The sequence below is a fragment of the Panthera onca genome, chromosome A3 (assembly GCF_046562875.1).
Source record: "Panthera onca isolate mPanOnc1 chromosome A3, mPanOnc1 haplotype 2, whole genome shotgun sequence".
NCBI classification, from domain to species: domain Eukaryota; kingdom Metazoa; phylum Chordata; class Mammalia; order Carnivora; family Felidae; genus Panthera; species Panthera onca.
Window position 1 is genome coordinate 82,319,689 of NC_138341.1, and position 19,522 is coordinate 82,339,210.

General features: G+C 45.2%; 1 protein-coding gene across 13 annotated transcripts in view; it reads left to right on the forward strand.

The window, feature by feature from the left end:
• The window catches only part of IL1R1 (interleukin 1 receptor type 1), a 128,348-nt gene that overhangs the window by 76,202 nt on the left and 32,624 nt on the right, over positions 1-19,522 (forward strand). For 2 of the 13 annotated variants that reach the window (XM_081795301.1, XM_060609489.3), the window contains exon 1: positions 11,446-11,687. The exons of 9 other annotated variants lie outside the window; for them this stretch is intronic. The gene's annotated coding sequence lies outside the window, so the exon portion shown is untranslated. Of the gene's footprint in view, positions 1-11,062; positions 11,201-11,445; positions 11,688-19,522 lie in introns of those variants that run through there. 2 more of the 13 variants (XM_081795303.1, XM_060609527.3) reach the window with 2 other exon arrangements.

Here is a 19,522-nt window from a genome sequence, read left to right on the forward strand (position 1 = left end):
GAGGAACAAGGATGACAAGAAGACAGATTTCTCACAGAAACAACGTAAGCCAAAAGGCTTTGAAGCATTGTCTCTACAGTACTGGGGAAAAAAATGCTGACGACCTAGAATTCTATATACAGTGAAAATGCTTTCCAAAAACAAAGGCAAAATTAAACTCTTTTAAACGTACAAAACCTGAATTCATCACCGGCAGACCTACACTACCAAATATTAAAGGTAATCCTTTAGGCAGAAGGAAAATGATGACAGATGGAGGTGAAATTATGGCATAAATTTCTTTAAAAGAAAATGGACTGTTCAAACAGAAGGAGTGATAGTGCAGTGTGAGGTTTTTAACATACGTAAAAGCAAAATGAATGACACACATAGCACAAAAGCCACGCAGGAAAAGATGGGGCTATGGTATTGTAAGTTTCTTTTTTTTTTTATATTGAATTATAATGGATATACAATATCATGTTAGTTTCAGGTGTACAACATAGTGTGATGATTTTATACATTAAAACATAATCACCTTTATCCTCTGGCACCATACAAAGTTATTCCAATAACGCCAATATTCCAATAATTCCAATATTATCGACTATGTTCCCTATGTGATACTTTTCAGTAAGTTGTGACGTATTTGTTTTATAACTGAGAAGTTTGTACCTCTTAATTATCTTCACCTGATTTACCTGTCCCCCCACCCCACACCCCTGTGACAACCACCAGTCTGTTCTCCACATCTATGAGTCTGTTTCCATTTCATTTTGTTTTTTAGATTCCACATATAAATGAAATCATATGGTATTTGTCTTTGTCTGACTTATTTCACTTAGCATAATACCTTCTAGGTCCATCCATGTTGCTGCAAATGGCAGGATTGTATTCATTTTTATGGCTGAGTAATATTCCCTCGTGTATATATACCACATCTTCTTTACCCATTCTTCTATCAGTGGACACTTGGGCTGCTTCCATATCTTGGCTGTTGTAAATAATGCTGCAATGAACATAGGGGTACATGTGCCTTTCCAAATCAGTGTTTTCATTTTCTTTAGATAAATACCCAGAAGTGGGATTGCTGGATCATATGATAGTTCTATTTTTAAGTAAGGTTCTTAGATGTGGAATGATATACATCACTTATGGAGAAATTTTCAGCATGAAATGCCTATTTAAAAAGGCAGAAAAGTGTTAAATCCATGGCCTCAGCCTCAACTACAACTAGGAAAAGAGAAACAAATTACACCCAAAGCAAGCAGAAGATAAGAAGTAACAAAGATCAAAGCAGAGAACAATTACATAGAAAACAGAAACATACTAGAGAAATTAATGACACCAAAAGCTGATGCTTGAGGAGAGCAGTAAATTGATACAGCCCTGGGTAGCATGATCAAGAATAAAAGAGAGAAGACAGAAATATCAATATCAGGGCTTAGGTAATATCACTGCACCACACTACAAATATTAAAAGGATAATGACAGAATATTAGGAATAAAATTATGCAAAAAAATTGATACTTAAATGAACTGGATAATTTCTTTCAAAGACACAAACTACCAACCTCATTCAAGAAGAAATAGATGACTTGGATAGTCTTCTGTCTATTAAGGAAATTGAATTTGTATGGAAAATTTTCCTGCAAAAAAACCTCTAGGCCCAAATAACTTTCCTGGTGAATTCTGCCAAACACTTAAAGAAGAAATAGTATCAATTATGTACAGAATTTTCCAGAAAATTGAAGAGGAATACATACTTCCCAAGTCATGAGTTCTCCCCAACTTTTTGACGTTAGCATTACTTGGATATCAAAACCAGATAAGACATTACAAGAAAAAAAATAACTGTAGGCCAGTATTCCTCATGAAGAAAGACATACAAATTATAAACAAAATATTAGTAAGTCCATTCCAACAATGTGTAAAAACACAAATACATCATGGCCAAGAGGGCTTTATGCCAGGAATGCCAAGTTGGCTTAGCAATGGAAAGTTGATAAATGTAATTCTGGCTTAGCAATGGAAAGTTGATAAATGTAATTCACCATATTAATAAAACCAAAAAAGAAAAACCATATGATCATCTCAAAAGATGCAGAAAAGGCATTTGACAAAATCCAACATCTATTCCTGATAAAAATTCTCAGAAAATTAAGAATAGAAGCGCACTTCCTCAACCTGATAAAGGGCATCTGTGAAAGACCTACATCTAATATCATAGACTGAAAGTTTCCCCTAAGATTAGGAACAAGGCAAGAATGTCTACTTTCCTCACTTCTGTTCAGCATGGTACTAGATCTGGCTGGTGTAAAAAGTCAGGAAAAGATAAAAGCCATCCAGATTGGAAGAGAAGAAGTAAAACTCTGTTTGTAGACAACATGGTGGTTTACATAGAAAATCCTATGAACTCAATAAAAAAGCTACTAGAACCAATAAGTGAGTTTTGTGATCACAAGGTAAATATATAAAAATTGGTTGTATTTCTGCATACTAGTAATGAACAGTCAGGAATCTAAATTTAAAAGCAATACCCTTGAGGTGCCTGGCTGACTCAGTCCATGGAGTGTGCAACTCTTGATCTTGGGGTTGTGAGTTTGAGCCTCAAGTTGGGTGTAGTGATCACTTAAAAAATAAAATCTTGGGGCGCCTGGGTGGCTCGGTCGGTTAAGCGTCCGACTTCGGCTCAGGTCACGATCTCGCGGTCCGTGAGTTCGAGTCCCGTGTCGGGCTCTGGGCTGGTGGCTCAGAGCCTGCAGCCTGCTTCCGATTCTGTGTCTCCCTCTCTCTGGCCCTCCCCCATTCATGCTCTGTCTCTCTCTGTCTCAAAAATAAATAAAGGTTAAAAAAATTAAAAATAAAATAAAAATAAAATCTTAAAAAAAGCAATGCCCTTTACAATCAGTAATATCGTATCAATATTATTGATATCATTTTCATATGAATAATATGAAAAACTTTGGGATCCATTGGAAAGAAGATGTATGAGATCAGTGTGTGAGGTGGTAGTTATGGGGGCTCTGTTGTGCCCCTGAGCCCACAGTGTGCTTGGCCCTGTTCTTGTCCATGGTCTCTGCTCCCTGCCATGTCTGGCTTGGGTTTCTCTCTCCGCAGATGTTATTTCAGAGTCTTTCCTAATTGCTGGCTTTCACTGGGTCATCCAGGTACCTACCTCACTACTTCCACACAGAGAGCAGGGAAAGTGGAAAAAGTGCTCAACACTTTCTAAGCATTTGTTTAACTCCTGACTTCCTCCCCTTTTCCTGGGACAGCATGGGGAAAAACTCTCTTCCTAGGACACATAGGGCTTTCCTCTACATTTAAGCTTTTTATTATTATTATTATTATTTTTTTAATGTTTATTTATTTTTGAGAGATAGAGACAGAGCGTGAGTGGGGAGGGGCAGAGAGGGGGAGACACAGAATCGGAAGCAGGCTCCAGGCTCTGAGCTGTCAGCACAAAGCCTGATGCGGGCTAAAACTCATGGGCTATGAGATCATGACCTGAGCTGAAGTTGGACGCTTAACCAACTGATCCACCCAGGCGCCCCATCATCTGCATCTCAACTCTTATGCATAGGGACCAGTCCTCACACTCTTGAGAAAGCCTGGGCTCTGGGTGTCACCTACATTTTTTTCTCCTTGAGCTCCTTCTCTGAGATTGTTTCTCTGTGTTATTATTTTCACGTCCAGATTGGGAAATCGCCAAGTTCCTTGACAAGCACACAATATGTCAAAGCAGCAGGGCAAAGCAGCACTGTAAATGATTTTTTTTCTTAGAGAATAAAAAAAGGAGTGATGAAAATGTAGTGTGGTAAGATTTTACAGTGGTAACATATTGTATTTAAAACCTTCAGTCTTTTTTGTTTTTAATTGAAAAGTAATAAATATTCTATTGCTGATTTCATGATCTTGTGACTGGGGACTAGATTGTTGCCTCTGCTAGAAATCACTATGGGCACAGCACAAGTTTGCGGTGATACTTATCATGAAAAACCTCCCTATACCCTCTTCCTTAGCTGGTTGGGTGATTACTTCTTTTTTTAAAAATTATTTTTATTTATTTTTATTTTTGAGAGAGAGAGAGCACAAGCAGGAGAGGGGCAAAGAGAGAAGGAGACACAGAATCCAAAGCAGGCTCCAAGTTCTGAGCTGTTAACACAGAGCCCGATGCGTGGTTCAAATTCACAAACCGTGAGATCATGACCTGAGCTGAAGTCGGAAGTTGAACCAACTGAGCCACCCAGGCGCTCCTGGTTGACTACTTCTCACATTCAAGGTTGTAAATGAGTATTCTGGGACAGGCATTGGAGAGATCCACCTCCCCCACCCCCATGCATTATTTCTATCCTTGAAGATCTTACATATATTTTTATTAGAAAAATAAAAATATAGACATGAAACAATTATGGACAAAGAATCATATTGATGAATGTAAGGTAATTACAATAATAACAATAAATAACAATAATAACAAAAAATAACAATAAAAAATGAGCTCATAAAATATAGAGAAAACATGTGACCTGGTATGTTTTAGCTGAGAAATGGAAGACAGATTAAACAATGACAAGGTTGATGAGAAGGAAAGGGGAAGGTGTAAATATTTTCACTTAAGTATAGATTTAAAATGAGCAGATTATTTATTCTGGATGAAGACTAGTTTGTTAGGGAAAGACCTCTTTTCCAGAGGCCTTGAATTGTCTAGACTCTACAGTAGCAATGTCCAATAGAACATTCTGCAGTAATGGAAATGTTCTATGGGTGTGCTATCCAATATGGTAGCCACTCATGACATGTGATGGCTATTAAGTTCCTGAAGTGTAACTAGTGCAACTGAATTTTAAATTTTATTTAATTTTAAATAATTTAAATAGTGTCATGATTCTAGAGGCTGAGGTATTAAATAGCACACCACAGATGGAGAAGAATACAAGAGGGAGTCCTTGGAGTCACCTCCTGAGAGCTGTGCATAAGTCACAGTCAGGGGACCTTCTGTGTCTCCTGCCCAGAGTCTGTTCTAGACTGGATCCTAAATCTTTTATGCCATTTTCGGGGGAAATGATATTATAGGCTTCTATTGTTGTCACTCTCAGGAGGACCCGAAGCCCAGTATCACTCACCTCCTGTGAGGACAATACCAACTATGTTCTAGACTGTAAGCTGAGCTCCTCAGCAGATCTAACTATCCCAGGGTACGAAGAGCTCAGCACTCATCACCCAGGCTCTTAATTCAGCGATTTTCTTATGAGGATGCAAGAGGTAAAGAAGGAATCAGTGGTATTAAGGCCTCTTCTCTCAACCTTTGGACCCAGGACAGAGAACTTTCCCAGCTCCCATCCTCTCTCAGGAAAGTCGTGGATAATAGTAATTACTGTTGGACAGTAGTCCACCTGCTGCTGACTATTGCCAAATTGTTTGTTGTGAGGACACAAAAGAATGGAACAGGTGTTAACATAGTCTTTGGAAATTAGCAAAATGATTCAACAAATATGGCACTCCTGAGTCTGGCCAGATTTTTCTTCTGCTTCTATTGTCAGGGGTAGTAGCTTGCTCCTTACCTTTCTAAGTATCTTTGTCTGTAGAGGCTTACTTCTGATGGTTGTACTACTTCTTGGCAAACCATCAAATAACAACACTAGAGGGGCACCTGGGTGGCTCAGTCAGTTAAGTGTCTGATTCTTGATTTTGTATCAGGTCATGATCTCAGGTTCATGGGTTTGAGCCCCACATCCAGCTTTGCACTGACAGCATGGAGCTTGCTTGGGATTATCTCTCTCTTTCTCTCTTTTTCGCTCTCTCTCAAAAATAAATAAATAAACTTAAAAAAATAACAATACTAGAAACTAAATCATTCTTGCAGTTAGCACTTGCTGAAACGTACAAGGAAATAACTACTTCTTTTACTCAAAATAGTATATTTCAAGCTAAACCTTTTTCACTATCTCATAATTCTCCTTTTCCCTTTATTTGCTGGTGAGATAATCATAATAATCATCTTCAGGAAGTCTGTAACTGGGCATTGGTCAGAGGTGATGCAGGAGAAGGGAGGATAGGTGTCATTTTAATTTGAAGAGACCTTGCATGCTAGGCTGATTCTGTATGGTACAGGACAGGCCAATAGTGAGTTGTGACATGCTTCTGAGTTGGGTCATTGCCTTGCTTATCTATTACTGTGATCCAGACTCAATGACTTAGAACAACAATGTATTATTATCTCTCATGGTTCTGGGGTTGATGGGACTCAGCTGAGTGGTTCTCCTTTGGGGACTCTCCTATGGATATAGTTGGCTAACAGCTGACCAGGGTTGGCTGGCTTAACTTCCAAAATGGTGCTCTCCCATGGTGGGAGTTGGTTCTGGCTGTGAGCTGGGGTTGTGGACTCCATGTGGTTTAGAATTTCTCACAGCATGGCAGTCTCAGGATGATAACACTCCTTACCTGGCAGCTTTGGGTACCAAGACTGAGTGTTTCAAGAAGCCTAAGAAGAAGCTGAAAGGTTTTGGATGATCTGGCCTCAGAAGTTCCAGAAAGTCAATCCCACCTCATTCTATTGATCAGAATTGGTTGAGTAAGCCAGTGAGACCAGCCCAGATTCAAGGGAGAGGAATTAGACTTCACCTCTTAATTGGAGAAGGGAAGAATTTGAAGCCATTTTTAAATCTACTACAGTGATAGTATTAAAAGGAAACCATTTAGAGAAGACAAATTGGCAGTAATGTTTAGAAAGGATTGAAGAGTTAAAAGGCTACAACAAGAACTCTGGATTTTGGAAGGTGCTTATGGAAGAGAGTAAGTGACAAAACATAGAGACAAATTACAGACACTTTCAGAGAACCAAAGATAGCAGGACCTTGTAGAAATACAAGGGAAAGCATTTAAGGCAGCCAGTTCTTTCATTATGTTCAAAGATGAGTTTAAGGAAGACAGTGCTTTTGTTATGTGTCCTTTACATGACTGAGGACAAAGATTTCAAAAGACCCTTCTTGGTGGCACCTGGGTGGTTCAGTCAGTTGAGCTTCAGACTCTTGGTCTCAGCTCAGGTCACAATCTCGCAGTTCATGAGTTCAAACCCCATGAGGGGCTCTGCACTGTCAGTGCAGAGCCTGCTTGGGATTCTCTGTCTCCTTCTCTCTCTGCTCCTCCCCTCCTTGCTCTCTATTTTTTCTCTCAAAATAAATACTAAACATTAAAAAGAAAAAGCCCTTCTTGGATGATGAGGGAAGCTGGTAATGGCTGCCTTTTGGGTGGTGATGGCTGGCTTGGCTATTGGTGCTTTGAGTTTCATGTGTTCAACCAATGATCGGATAAAGATCTGGCATAAGAGAGTAAGAGGCCACTAGTCTGGTTCTGTTCGGTGCAGCAGTTCTTGGAAGCCACCCCCTCTATCGGTCTCTGGAACTTCTGTGCTGTTTCTGTGTTGTTAGCAAGGAAATAAAACCAGGTGTAAGAAGCCACTTGCACTCAGTTGCTTTTTGTTTTTAATTTTATTTTAATGTTTATTTATTTTTGAGAGAAGAAGACAGAATGTGAGCGTGAGAGGGGCAGAGAGAGTGAAAGAGACACAGAGTCTGAAGCAGGCTTCAGGCTCCGAGCTGTCAGCACAGAGCCTGATGTAGGGCTCGAACCCAGGAACCGTGAGATCATGACCTGAGCTGAAGTCAGACGCTTAACTGCCTGAGCCACCCAGGAGCCCCTCAGTTGCTTTCATTGAGCAAGATTAAAGCCGCAATTAGAATAAAAAGTTTGCCGGGCTGCCTGCCATGTCCATCTTTTTGTCCTCGTCTTATAAAGGAAGTTAAGAAATAGTTTACCGTCATTGGCAATTTTATGATATTCTACAGTTTCTCATCAACTCTCATCTCTGGTTCACATGCGGCTTTCTGCTTGGTAAAGGTCTTGCAAAATCAGAGGAATCTGAACAGCAAAACGATCAGAGAAACCCACAAAGAACTGCTTAGAGAAAGGGATAGTCCTGAGCCAATGAAAACGGACAAGTGGCAATAATGGGAGGTAATATGAGACACAGATTGAAAAGGTGGTTATTTGGAGGTCAAGAGATGGAAAATGTGTGAAAGGAACGAAAAACTAGGCTGTAGAAGGAAGTCCATGTAGGACAGTGGTTTTTAAACCTATCTCAGGGAACACTGTGGTTCTGTGAGCAGTTACTGGCAGTTCTATAAATAACGAAAAACAGGCGTAGCAAGAATCACAGAGGCCCTGTGTGCAAAGATGTCATTTTATTTTCCACAACTGAAGTCAGCTTAGTTCATGGATCCTCATTTCCATCTCTAGCGCTAGAAAAAAAGCTTGCCACTTCAGAGTTGCTTAGTCTCTACTGCTGCAAGACTCAGCCTCCTCTGTTTAGAATCCTTCTCTTTCTAAACCCCTTGTCCTTGTGGACACTGACTGGAGTTCTCTCCATACGTCGTCCTCTGGACTTACCGACCCCAGCTGGGATCATGCGTGCCTTGGTGTCCCCAGCTGCCAGGGGTGGTCAGTGTCGGCCTTCTTACCCCTTGGCATCCCCCTCTGAGGGTCTGGGGACTCTGAACACTCTAGGAGTGTTGTGTCACCATTTGTGAAACAGCCTGTTCTCAGGCCCAGGCAGTTCCACTGTCACAGCTGTCCCTTGGCACAGACCACCCTGGACACAGGGCTTTGCTATGACACTGGTGGTTTCCAGGATTCTGCTTCTTGTGTATTAGTAGACACTCTTATCAAAAACAGTCCCATGATTTGGGCAACTTGCTAGGCGGGTCATACACCGAAAATCCTCAGAGAATACGGTCTCTCTCAAGAAAGGTGGTCTGACGATGGCAGACAGTCGAGTCTTCCAAATGACAGGAGTCTCAGAGATGGGAAGGTAGTGAGGGAGATAACACTCCAGAAGGTGCCATCCAGACCCTGGATGTTATTTCCGTTTCTCATAAGTTTTTGTGAAACACACAAAAATCATCACCTCCGCGGAGGCATATGTCTTACACATTCACATTCAGAGCATTTGTGTGGTGCTGAGACCAGAGCATACAGGAGTGACAATCTCCGCACCATGAGCTTTCAACTCAGGGGTGAAGCAAGACAGGTAGACACACGAGCCACCTAGGAAAGGAAACAAAGGGAAGGGAGAGTTCGGAAACGTGGTCAGCATGGCTGAGTGAGGAAGGAGATACATTCAAAGTGCCAGAGAGAACAGTGGCTATAGGTAAGGGAAGGTCTTCAAATCCCATCCTCATAATAGACGGGTGTATGCGTGTTTTATCTGGGTCTAAGGGCTCACGTGTCTAGCAGGATGGTTGGGGTAGGGGTGGGTGGGAGGCATCAGAATATAATGAAAAAAACAAGGAGAAGTGTAATTTTAATTCCAATTTAAAAATTTAATTACATTTAACTTTATTAATTTAAATTTAATTTAGTTTAATTTTAAGTGTAATTTTAAATTAGGATTAAATTTTAATTTTAATGTAATTTTAAATTAAAATTAAATTTTAATTTTGAAATTTAGATTAAAATGTAATTTTAAATTCTACATTACTACACAGACTCATCATGTTTTCTACTCGTAAACTGTTTAAAAACCTTCACTATACGAACTGTGAGATATGTTTATGCTCACTAACAACACTAGTTCTGCAGCACTGAGCCTGACCTGCTCACGCTAGCTTTCATTAAGTGCCCCTGGGACACGTGCTGAAGCAGCTTCAAGCGGAGGGTTCACAGTAAGGCCATCACTAGGGGGGCTCAGAGGAACAGTTGTTCCCACCCCTGGCTGCATGTTGGAATCACCTAGGAGCTTTAATAACACTGAGATTTGGGCCTCAGTCCCAGAGATTTTCATGTGACAGATCTGGGCAACAGTGGTCCAGCTCTCTCTCCTGATGATTCTGATGTATAATCAATGTTTTGAGAACCACCACTCTAAAAAGGAATACTAAAGAGATGGGGACATCTGGTGAATTCTTTTTTTTTTTTTTAAGCTATTTTTAAAATTTTATTTATTTATTTTGAGAGAGAAAGAGTGAGCAGGGGGATGGGCAGAGAGGGAGGGAGAGAGAGAATCCCCAGCGGGCTCAGCGCTGTCAGCGCAGAGCCGGATGTGGGGCTCGATCTCATCAACCTGTGAGATTATGACCCCAGGCGCTGAGCCACCCAGGCACGCCTGGTGAATTCTCATAATACCATGTCACTGGCCCCAGAGTTAAGCCTGTTCCTTGGAGAAAGAGGAACCAGATGCAAGGGCTGGAACCAGATAAAATTTTTTAAAAAATAAGAAATTATCATCACAGCAGGCCACAAGTCAGCATTAGGGTTGATGAATTATTGCTGTTGGCTTCTTTATGCTTTCCTCCAGCCCAGAATTATCTGGGCCAGCTGAGGCCAGGGTTATCTCAATTCTTGGGTTTCTGACAGAGATGTCAAGGGAAGGACTATGGAAACCAGCACCTGCCCAGCCTGGAAGGGATACAGGAAGGGTGTGTGTGTGTGTGTGTGTGTGTGTGTGTGTGTGTGTTCTGTTAGGAAGGAAGCAATCATCATTTACTCAATGTCTCCCCAGAGGATGGCTCATTAGGTCCTCAAAACAAGTCAGGGTCCAGGCACTTGCTGGAGGTACGGAGTTTTGGAAAGGGAAGAGCAGCTTCCAAGCCCCTGGCTGTGGGGCTTGGAGCCCAAGCCAGCCTCTGCTGATACCCCTCCCTGCACCAAAGTCTACGCCTGACCCCGGCCATTCACTGCATTTCTAGGACTACCAGTTCTCATGTGCAAAATGAGTGGATGGGAGTAAGTGGGTTTTAAGCTTAAAAGAATACCTGGTCAGGCCAAGAAGTCTGGTATCAAGACTGTACCACCGATAAGCTGCTCTTTCATCCGGGCGCAAAACAATAACAAGCAGCAAGTGACTCTTGTGTCAACCCTGTGCTTGGCGCTGGTTTAGTGTTAATTTATGTAATCTCCCCAACCACTCCATGAGGTGGGTGCTGCTGTGATCCCTTTTCAGCGAAGAAGAAAGGAGGTACCAAGAGGTTGGTGAGTTGTGAAAGTTCCCAGGGCCAGTGTGAGAGAGCAGGGGCCAGGCCTCAGGCTCCAGTGACTGACCCTATCTGGTCTCTTAGGCTGGAAAGTGTGTGTTTCTGGGACCTGAAAGTCCCAAGCTCCATTCGCTGCAGTCATGCCCAGGGACCCCGCAGTTGGGTGGTAGCCAGGTTACGCTGTCCAGGTGAGTCGTCCCAAGTCACTTCGGGTGGGACCACGGTCACTGCCCCTCCAGGGTGCGGGAGCCCGGGGCCCCCGGGGATGAGGGGGATGAACGGGGCAGGCCGGAGTCCCGGGTTTCCCGGGGGTAGGGCGCGGGGGCACCGGGCCAGCTCTCTCCCTGCTGAGCCCGGCCCGCCCCGCCTTCTCCGCCCACCCACCCCCGTCCGTCTCCGCCTGAGGCGTCCAAGCCGGAGCCGGAGCCTCAGCGCAGCAGGAGCCGCGCCCGGCTGTTCCCGGGCGCAAGGGCGGCGCGGCTCCTGCTCGTGTCCGCGCCCGGAGCCGACCCGGAGCGCGCGGCGGCGGCGGCGGCGGCGGCGGCGGCGGCCCGGCGCCCCCAGGAGCCGGCGGGCATGTGACTAACCGCGCGCTCGCGCCCCGGAGCCCCTCGCCGGGCTCCCAGGGCGCCCGCCCCGCCGCGCTGGGCCCGGGGCGGCCCGGGGCTCGCCCAGGTAGGAGGAAGCTGCAGCCTGCGGGGTTGGAGTGTTGGCGGGTAGGCGGGCGGGCGGGAGCGGGGGTGGGGGGTGGGGTGGGTACCCACCGTGGCTTTGACACCTTTCCCTTCCGCACAGACCGCGCGGAAAGCGTCCTTCTTAAGTCAGACTGAACTTGGTTGTCAGTTTGTTGTGGAAGAAGGTGATGGCGGTGAAATCTGTGGGGGTTTTGCTTGTTTTTATTTTTGTGTGAAACCGGAATAAGGATTGTTCAAATCCCTTTGCGGGGTGGGGGGGGGGGGGGGCGGACTTGACGATGGTCCTGGCGGGTTGTTGTGGGGTGTGTGTGTGTGTGTGTGTGTGTGTGTGTATGTATGTAAACTGCTTCCAGGAATTTGAATGCAGCCAAGTATGGCTGGTTCAGGAGTGTCCCTCTCCGGGGTTTAGGCTCAGAGCTGTCAGTCTGGTCAACAAGATAAGGACGAATGCGAAAGCCCTACAGTGGGGGAGAGAAACTTGTGCTCCCGCGACCCCAGGGAGAGGCTGATGCTGGGTGTAGCTGCAAACAGACATGAAGAAGACTCATTCACAACAGGCAGGTCCAGTACTTCACAGTTTATAAGGCTCTTTAAGCTTCTCTTTTATCTTCCCCAAAGTCTTGTGAGAGACATGCTGTTACCACCTTCCTTTCACAGCAGGGAAAGTGGAGGCTTAGACAAGGTGACTAACTTGGGGGACTGGCACCCAGAAGGAGAGTGAGCCCTCGGGACTCCAAAGCTATGCCTTCTGCTTTACCGCCCGATGGCTTCCATGGTCCGTGCCTGCCCAGGCTTTCTCCTCTGTGCTGCTGAGGGTGTGTGGATTCCTGCCAGGGCAGATGTCCCCAGTGATTTCTGGTGGTAGGAGATGCTTATCAGATGGGCATGTTCTAGGGCTTTTAGCGCCACAGCGTAGGAACCAAGTAAGGGACATCTCTGGGCCACTGATGCCTTGGAGAAAAAAGGTGAGCTGAGATCCGTCTGTTATTGGAAGGTGCTGTCTGGGTCACCCTGGCTTGGTACCAAGCTTCTGGAAGGTGAATGTATAACATTGAACTCCAGGACTATTGGCGAACTGAGGAGAGCCAGGGATGTAGGGTGGGGGGAGTGCTGGGGGGTTTGCTGCCCCTTTCCGCACCCAGTTTACTGTGCATTTGTGGCCACCTTTGTTTCTCTTGACTGCTTTTAATTTCTTATTTCATATCCTTGTTATTGCATTTAATATTCTGTGTTCACATCCTGTATTATGTTTTGTGCTAGATGAAAATGTGGGGCCTCCGGGATGGGATTTGATGCGAGAAGGGACGTGGAACCCTTTATGTATTTTTAGTCTTATTTGGCAAGCTGCCACTTTGTGGCGTGTGGAGCATCACCTGGCCCTGTCTACATTTGGGTGGCCTCCATGTAGTTCCAGAAAGGATGTTTGACCTGAATTTTCACATGATCTTGGCAGGGCAAAACTAAATTCTCCTTTTTCTTTCTTTTTTTTTTTAAGTTTATTTATTTGTTTTGAGAGAGAGAGAGAGAAAGAGAGAGAGAGAGGCAGAGAGAATCCCAAGCAGCCTCTGAGCTGTCAGTGCCGGAGGGGGGGCTCGAACTCACAAACCATGAGATCATGACCTGAACTGAAATCAAGTCAGACACTTAACCGACTGAGCCACCCAGGTGCCCCTAAACCCTCCTTTTTAAACAGGCTCTAATCAGCTCTGTGTGGCATAATGCGGAAAGGCTTTCTTTATGGCTTTTTAAAATAGCATCTTGTCAGTAATTCTTTTACTGTTGGTGAAATACTACTTAATATTAGATTCACTTATTTATTTAACAAATGTTTATTGAATACCTACTTTGTGCCAGACACTGTTCCGAGTACTGAGGACAGAGCAGTGAATGGGATAGATGAAAATCTCTGCCCTCTAATGGATGTGAGTCCTCTTGGTGAAGTCACAGGGCAACTGCAGTCTCTCTGCCTAAGGGGGTTCTTTGAACTATGCCTCTTTGAATGGAGAGTGGGCACGCTGGCCACCCACAGGCAGGACACCGTTCAGTGTCTCCACTGGAGAGGGCAAGAAGGTAATGGATACAGATACAACTTATATGGGTGGTTCCCAAGGATGCTGAGATATACTCTAGGGCTTGGCCGTGCACTTGGATCATGGAAAATGGAAACCGTGTGGCTGGGATGCACCAGTGGGAGATGGGTGTCCTCCTGGAAGCAGGAAGAGATGATGTTGTAAACAGAGTGTTTTATTAATCAAAGTGCCAAAGCCGGACAGTTGCAACTACCCCAGCATAGGGAGGAGGGAAGTACAGAGATTATGCTACATGACAGACTCACTGTGAACTTGCCACTTTGAAGGACAGCTGTCATCAGAAGGCACTGAGACTCACTGGCCATGGCCCAGCCTCATGATGTTCTCCATCTGCTGTCGTTTGTATTTGGGTTTGTGTTTTCCCTTGAGGTTTCGAGTTTGTCGGCCGGCTTACAGGATCTGTGCTGTCAGCAGCTTTGTTCGCCTGCTCCTTCCACCCTGCCCTTGCCGGCTGTGACCCCAGGAAATGCTGCTGCAGCCTCCTGGTCATGCTCAGCACTGGGGAGCCTGTGGGGGAGCCCAGGAACCAGAGTGAGCTCACCAAGTGTTGAAAGGGGCTGGGGTTCCTGAAGGTTTGAACGCCTGAACTCTGCGCTTCTAACACACGTGGCAGGGTGATGGAGGCTTTCCCCATTCCTACCTGTTCCAGAAAGGATTTACAAGATGCCATAAATGAAAAATAGGATGAAAGAAAAACAAGAGTGGAGAGGAAGTGGAGCCTGCAGTGAGTCTAGAAAAGTGTCAAACGTAAACCTTCGTGAACTATTTGCAAAGTTGCCAAGTGGGGCTATAAATCTGGAGGTAAGCTGGGTACCCCGGCCTTGCCTGTACCTTACTTAGCATTGCCTGAGGTACTCTGACGAGAAATGCCAGGACTCCAGAGCAAACAAAGCAGCGTCTCTGGGGGTGCGCCCAAGCACTGGTGTTTTTAAAGCCCCCTGGGCGTTCTAAACGTGTGACCAAGGTTGACAACCCCAGTGTAGCTTCCTGCAGGCAGTGGGAGAGAGGAAACCTGGTGGGACACAATTGTCTGTGTCTTCAAGCTGTAAATGAAGTGCTTAGGAGAAGTAAAAGGATGCCTGGTAACAGAGAAAAGTGGGACCTTCCCCCCCCCCCAGGGTCCCTGTTGAAGAGGTACAAAGAGAAACTTTTAGGGTGTCTCTTGAAATGATTCCCCATCGACAGTGTGGTTTGGTAGCCGAGTTTCAGCTGGACTTAGGGTGCTAGTAGGAGGTGGGGGAGGTGGCCTATGCATCGTGAGCTCTGCACGTGTGGCCTGGCAAACCAGAGCACTGAAGGCCACCAGCAAATACAGCCCATGATTCCTGCCCCTGAGTTCAATCCAGAGTTAAATTCTGTCACTTTGAGCAGTGCTTCTTGGCTCATTCAGAACCCCTTACCCCTCTTTTTAAATATATAGTTTATTGTCAAGTTAGCTAACATACAGTGTATGCAGTGTGCTCTTGGCTTTGGGAGTAGATTCCTGTGATTCATCACTTACCCCTTACTAATGCAAATATTTGCAATTCTGAAATAATATAATAAAACTTACCGACAATGTAATTTCCAAATAGTCACTATAATAGCTAGATGTAAAGGATCACTGTGTGGATGGATGCTTGGGCAGAACCAAACTAGAACCCAATGAGGCTGCCAAATGGGTTATGTAGGCTGGACTGTAGGATCACAGAGGACAACTCCAAGTTTGGTCCGGATCAGAGACATCCTGGTGGGGGATCCAAGTACCACTGAATGATGAGTGACTCTTGCTCAAGGTCTAAGTGGTTGTCAAAGTCAGTCCTCTCTGTTTTCACCATATTTGCATTCCTGGAAAATTTAGTATATACGAAAAGCATGCCAACAATCTATAAGTGTAGGACGGAATTAGGCACTAGCCTCCCCAGATGATAAATGACATGAGATGCTTGGAAGTCATGCAGGACAAGAGTCCATCTTTACTTTGTGGAACTGCCTCGAGTTGTTGCGGAAGGGCCTCTACCACTAAATGCTTCGTTGTGATCACCCAAGGTGTCCCCTTCTCCACACTTTCAAAAGTGCTACCTTAGCAGCCACACTGGCCCCTTTGAGAACTAGTGCTTCCCTTGCATCACTTGGTAGTGAGTGACTGAAGCCTTCATGCCCCTGTGCGCCCTAACATAGCAGGGCACTGATTGGGTGCAAGCCAGCCGTCCAAAGTTAACTGTTAAAAGGTCATATTGGTGATGATAGAAATCAGAACGTGGAGTCCTGTGCAGTGAGGGGTGGCTAGTAAGGGACACAAAAGAACTTTAGGGGAGGATGGAGACGGTCTGTATCTTGATGGGGTATTCTGGTGTATACAGTTATCATAGTTAATGGAATTATACACTTAAGATTTACTGTGTGTTTCACTGTATGCATATTTCATCTCGGTAAAAAAAACACAGGAGTGAAAACAAAGAAAAATTCGTATGGAGAATGTCTAGTCCCCTGAGGCTACCTGTAGCTGCCACTTAGAGCAACAGAACCGTTCTCACAACTGGAAGGCAGTGCTTAAGGGCAAGCTGTGTGAGGCCAGACTCAGTATCAGGCCCCTTGCAAGCACTGCATTGGAGCTGTGCTGGAGAGCTGACAGGGTCAGGCAGAGCATTTGAAAGGGGGACAAGGGACAGGAGAGCAGAGCCCTTCCTGTCACTGGGTGTGGTTGCTGTGGTCCAGGAGCCCTAGAGGGTTCACTGGGGAGAAATTGGACTGTGTTAAAATTCAAGTCCAACCAAGAGATAGGTCTGGCCGATTCCTGTTTGTAGCCCTCTAGTGAAGGCAGTCCCGTCCTTCTGCTTTATTTTCCCCGTTGTCCCTGAAACCCACACGAAACCACCAATCCGGTGGCTTTGTGCCTTGTAATAGCGGAACAACTTAGACTGTACAGCAACATCTAAAACCTCTGTGACTGTGTTTACTTTATCTCCATATCCCTGTGCGTGATAGCCTTTGGTGATTAAAAAAACTTTCCTTGCCTCATTTGTGTGGGTAAATACGCCGGATGAATCTGCTGTGAGCTGGGCTTTTGGATCATCTGAAAGGAAAGTCGCCAAAGTTTCAGTGTTTCTCAGACTTTCTGAGATGATGCGTGTTTCTGTGGCCTCTGTTGTGGGAGTGGTTTTGTTAGCTCATAGTTTTATATAACTTTGTCTCTGGGGGAAAATCAGTGATAGCCATGCTGAACACACAGTTGGGTTTTAGGAGCCCTGTGTGTGGTGGGGTACATGGTTCTCCTCTCTGCAGAACGGAAATCATTGTGTCACACTGTGGTGACCCCCTTTGTGTTCACATCCTTGTTCTCCTTCCCTGTCTCGGGCATGGAACCTTCCTGGGGAGGTGTCTCAGTGTTAGGGTTAGGTTGCTCTGACAGTCTGGCCCCACGCGTGTGACTTTGTGTGGCCCTCGTTGTTCCCTTTCTCATGACTGGGGCCGAACAGAGATGACTGCGGGTATTTATATAGGGCAATGCCTCTCAGATTTTACCACCAAAGGAGTAAATGCTCAACCTAGCACTCCAAAGTGACTCACCTTCAGGGCTTCTTTGATGACTCATGCATTACCTTTTGGAGATCTTTCTTTCCATTTCATAATATAGCCATGTTTTCTCTAATAGAAATATAACTCTGCCCAGAGAATCCTTGAGTAAAATCAGTACCCTAGGAAGTTAGACTCCAAGTTCCCTGGCTGTCTACAGCTTCTCCTTGGGGATTTGCAGATTCTAGATTATGAAAGAGGGATTTGTGTAAGTCCAGAATTCTAAAGTATTTTCCACAGTTTTGTGGTTCTATGGCTTTATGAGCAAGTTTCTTTATGCCTTGTCTTTAAACCTAACATTTTGGGTCCTAACATTATTGGAGCCTGTTTAATTGCTGTTTGAATCCTTGTAACAGGTAAAGGTCAAAATTATGGACCTGATTTTAATGCCATATTCCATTCCCCATATGTGTTCACAATGGGTTTTTTTTTTTTTGATGTTTATTTATTTTGAGAGATAGTGAGTAGGGGAGGGGCATAGAGAGGGAGACAGAGTCCCAAGCAGGCTCCCCACTGCCAGCACAGAGTCTGATGCGGGGCTCGAACCCACAAACTGTGAGATCATGACCTGAGCAGTCATGAGTCAGATGCCCAACTGACTGAGCCACCCAGGTGCCACAACATGATGGTTTTCAATAGAGCATGGAGGTTGTGGTGATTCCTGAGCTGAAGAACCTGATTTAGTCTTTGTTTCTTCCAGGGGCTATCCACAGTCGATTCTTAGTTACAGTCACTTAGTTGAAGCCTAATTCTCTGAATATTTCTCTTAGGTCAAATATACATATATACACACGTTGAATAATGTTTGGGATGAGAAGTTTTATTAGATGATGCTGCATATGTATTTGTAAGGCACTCATTGTGAATAGTGAGCTGGTATGAGGTGGAAATGTGAAAGTACTGTTAGGATTTCCACTTAAATTTCAGATGTGGGGCTCTTCAGGTCCCTGGAGGAAGGAGGGGGCATCTGCTGCTGTCTTCTCTCTCTTCCTGGGTTTCTGTGGAGGCTTGGCTGCTGCGGAACTTCCCTTAGAGGCAGGCAAAAGTGGTCCCTCCGAGGTCCTGTACTTTGGAGGGTTCTGCTCTGCTTCTCAACCAGCTGTGTGCCTTAGCATGGCCAGGAGTCTGTAGAACCAAAAGGATGTGCCTACTTGGAACATGTAATGGAACGGCAGCATGGCCATGACCCAGGTACCTGGGCCCCCCTAAATGCCTTGTCCAGACAGCCTGGACAGAGTATAACAGGTCTCTTTCTTAAGTCGTTCCCCTATGGACTCTGCTGCCGGTATGCCTCCTTGGTCTGCTGAGTGGCCAAGGCTGTATGGCGGGAGTGAACTTGGATATGTGGATTGGAATGTCTACCTGTGTGCACGTGCAGGGCCCCTCATGATATGTGACCGAGCTGGGGGCAATCAGGGAATCCATCTCGGAGGTTAACGTAGGCAGGGAGAGTGTGAACCATCCCAGGGTCTGCTCCCCACAGGTCCTTTGCGGGGCAATACAGCCTGGGCTCAGACGCTGCTCTCAGAGCCTGGTGCCTCCGCTGCCCCTCTCCCAGAAGTGGGCCCACACAGCACCTGCCTCTTCATGATGTCTGGTGCATGCCACCTCTGTCCTGTGCCTGGCTTCTGTCCTGGAAAGCCAGGTTCACAATGTGGGGGGATTCCTCAACAATAGGAAGGAAATTCCTCGAGGTTGTGGGAAATTCTTCCAGAACAAGAAGGCGTTAATAGATGCAGTGTGGCCACAAAGTAGGAATAAATGCCCCTTCCCTCTGCACTGGGGCCCTGGGCCTCGTGGAAACCACTTGGGTTCTGGTGACAGTCACTCTGTCCCCCAGCTGTCACCCTTCCTGTGTCAGTGCTGGATATGGAGTTCCTTGCAGACTGACAGGACAGCACTGTGTGGTGAAGTGGGACGCTTCTGCTGGGGGCCTGTATGTTCATTGTTAATTCTTGTACTTGATCTCTGCTTTTGTAATTTAGTTCACGTTGAAGTTTGTCCTTCTAGGTCTGGTAGGACATTGCTTTATGCCTCAAATTCACATTTCCATTTTATCTTTTTTTTTTTTTTTTAATTTTAGAGGGAGAGAGAGACAGTACACATGTGCAAGCAGGGGAGAAGGGCAGAGGAGGAGGAGAGAGAGAATCTTAAGCAGGTTCCACACTCA